The 3266-nt window shown below is 46.9% G+C and overlaps 1 pseudogene; it reads right to left on the reverse strand.

Annotated features, from left to right (window-relative positions):
- Positions 1 to 413: 413 nt before the first annotated feature.
- LOC110291880 overlaps positions 414 to 3266 on the reverse strand; it is an 18707-nt pseudogene continuing 15854 nt past the window's right edge.

The following is a 3266-nucleotide window of genomic DNA, read 5'->3' on the forward strand; positions in this document are numbered from 1 at the left end:
CTCCTTAACCCCACCTGCAATCCTTTCAGTCCAGTGTGGTAACCCAGGGTCTGGGAGACAGTTCCTTACGAGAGAGACCAAAGGAAAAGTGCTATGGAATTAGCAATGAATATACTAGCCGATTTCTAGAATTATGTGCTTAAGACATCTTCCAGATGTTTTATGATAACATTTAAGAATAAATTGAACAATAAATTGTTCTGTTTTGGTTTTAGAGACAAGGTTTCTCTGTGTAGCCCTCCCTGAAACTTGCTAGGCAGACCAGGCTGGCCTTGCGTTTACATAGCTCCACCTGCTGGAAGCCCGGGATTAAAGGTGTGCACCATCCCATCACAGGCCAGGAGCTCCGACTTTTATTTTATTTTATTTTTACTATTTTTTTTACTGCTCCAGTCAATGGAAGGGGACTTTATTTAGTCCCAGGTCAGCGGCCTGGAACAGGCCCCAGCTTTATTTGACCTTCTCTTGGGGCTCAGGTTGTTGGTATGGCCATACTTCTTGCGGCAGTTGACTGGGGGTGGGAGGTACAGGCATGCATAGCACCTATTGCGGATCATCTTGTCTTTTTTATACTTCTGGGCAAGCTGATGGACAGCTAAATGATGCCACCGCACAGGCGCAGCATCAGGTGCAAGGTTCTGGAAGATTTCTGGAAGTTGGACAGGGTGCGACCATCCTCCAGCTGTTATCAGCCCCTCAGGTCAGGAGGAATGCCTTCCTTGTCTTGGATCTTGGCCTTGACATTCTCGGTGGTGTCACTGGGCTCGACCTCAAGAGTGATGGTCTTGTCCGTCAGGGTCTTCATGAAGATCTGCACGTTGGTGTCTGCTGCTCAGCTGCCTCATTGAAGAGAGAGAAGACAGCCCAGCTTGGACTTTTAACACAGCTGGGAAAAGGTCCCCGATGTCTCCAGTCAGAGCACGGCCTTCCAAATTTCATTTTTGTTTAGTTTTTTTTTTTTTTCCCTTTTTAATGTGTTTGGGTGTTTTGCCTACGTGTTTGTCTGTGTACCATGTGTGCCTGTTGCCCACAGAGGCCAGGAGAGGGCATTGGATCCCCAGGGACTGGAGTTACAAATGGTTGTGAGCCACTATGTGGCTACTGGCAATCAAACCCAGGTCCTCGGTAAGAGCAGTCGCAGTGTTCTTAATAGCCTAGCCACAGTGGGGTGGTGGTGGTGTATACCTTTAATCCCAGCACTTGGGAGGCAAAGGCAGGGAGATCTCTGACTTCAAGGCCAGCCTGGTCTACAGAGTGAGTTCCAAGACAGCCAGAGCTACATAAGAAACCTTGTCTCAGATGCCCCCCCCCCGCCAAAAACAACAACAACAACAACAAAAAACAGTCATCTTTCCAGTCCCTTGTTTAGCTTCTTTTTTTTTTTTTTTTACTCTAGCCAAGCCACACACATTTCTAAGTTTGAGTTTTAAATGTATGTCCTAAACCAGCCCTTTAAAAGTCTAAAGACTGTGATTTGCTCTATAGTGTGTTCAGAAGATTGTCTAGTTGCATTTAATTAGAGAGAGAGAGGTAAGGCCAATAGAGACAGCCAGTAAAGCAACAGCTTCCGAAGTGGAGGCAGGGGGTGATCACAGCTGCTGGCATGGCTAACTGACTCCATTTCAAGGTCCTGCGAATGGGAGCTTGCACCTGTACAACCACACCACTGAGTGACAGTGCAAAATAGCGTTACATATGTGCACAGGGCACAAAGCCTGTAATCCCAGCAAAGGAAGGCAGACAGGGAGATGAAGAATTTAAGGGTAGCCTTGGCTACATAGTGAGTCTGAGGCCAGCCTGAGCTACATGAGACCCTGCTTTAAAAAAAAAAAAGAAGAAGAAGAAGAAGAGGTGGACGGTGCTGGAGAGATGTCCCTCCCAATGGTTAAGAGCTTTGATGGCTCTTGCAGAGGATCCATGGTCAGTTTCTAGGACCTGTGCGAGAGCTCACAGCCGGCTGTAATTCCATTTCCAGAAGATTCAACACTCCCTTCTTGTCTCCAAGAGCACTGCACGTGATTGGTACACAGATACACGTGCAGGCAGTACACCTATATACATAAAACATTTTTTTAAAACAAAAGAAGCCATGTATCTGCATAACATACACGAGTCACCCCTTCCCCCTCCCCGCTACTCATATTTGGCCAGAAGAGCAAGCCACTTCCTAACCAGTGGTTTCCCAGGGTGACTTACTCCCTGGGGACCGTTAGTGATATGTCTCTTGATATTTTGGTTGTCACACCTGGCCTCAGTGGCACTGCACCTGGGAGGTAGATACCAGAGTTTCTGCTAAACATCCCACAACGGACAAGACTTCCTGTCCTAAATCAAGTCCTAAATGTCAGCTCTGTGAAGCTGGGGTGGGGGATGGGTTAGGAAGATGTGAACTGATTTTGGCAGACTTTCTCTTTGCTTTGATATTAGATAAAGTGGCGCGGGGGGGGGGGCAGCATTTAAGTTTTTATTATTAAAGTACAACACTAGAGGGCACTGCCTGCTCAAAAGTTGCAATTTTCTATGCTGGTGGTGGGGTCTTACCAAAAAACATGACCGACCGACCGGGAAATGGTTAAGAGCTATGAAAAGGATGTATGTAACTCCACAACAGTCTTAACAGGTACACTGCATCTGAAGCCGGGAGGGGCAGAGCCAGTGGGGTTTTGTTTTTTGTTGTTTGTTTATGTTTTTTCTTTTTTCTTTTTCTTCCTCTAATGATGTCTTGGGAGTTTTTGCCAAAGGAAGGGGGAGGATCTCGCTGGATTTCACACACAGGAACACCCATGTCATTGGCACCTCCTCTGAGCAGGTGGTGGGAGGCGCTGTTCCTGGGCTATCTGCATCCCTAGCAAAACTGCGAAGTCACATCTGGAGCAGGAGCCAATTGGGCAGGCAGACCTCAAGGCTGGTGAATAAAAACCTTTTACAGAGGATCCAAGTTTGGTTTCCAGCAAGCAGACTGTCTCACAATTATCTGTTAACTCCAGCTCCAGGGCATCCCATGCAGTCTTCTGACCTCTGTGGTTTCTTCTAAGCACACATGCAGTGCACACAGACATAGAGGCAGCAAAACACTCATACACATTAAAAATTAAAATCAATCTAAACCAGCCTGTCGCTTGAAGCCCTTCACTGTAAGAGGGTGCCCAGCAGGTCCTCTTGAGGTTCCGTCCAACTTTAAAAAAATAAGACAGTTGCTTTTTCTTACTTTTTGGTTTTTCGAGACAGGGGTTCTCTGTGTAGCCCTGGCTGTCCTGGAACTCACT

The sequence above is a fragment of the Mus caroli genome, chromosome 3, assembly GCF_900094665.2.
Source record: "Mus caroli chromosome 3, CAROLI_EIJ_v1.1, whole genome shotgun sequence".
Lineage (NCBI taxonomy): Eukaryota > Metazoa > Chordata > Mammalia > Rodentia > Muridae > Mus > Mus caroli.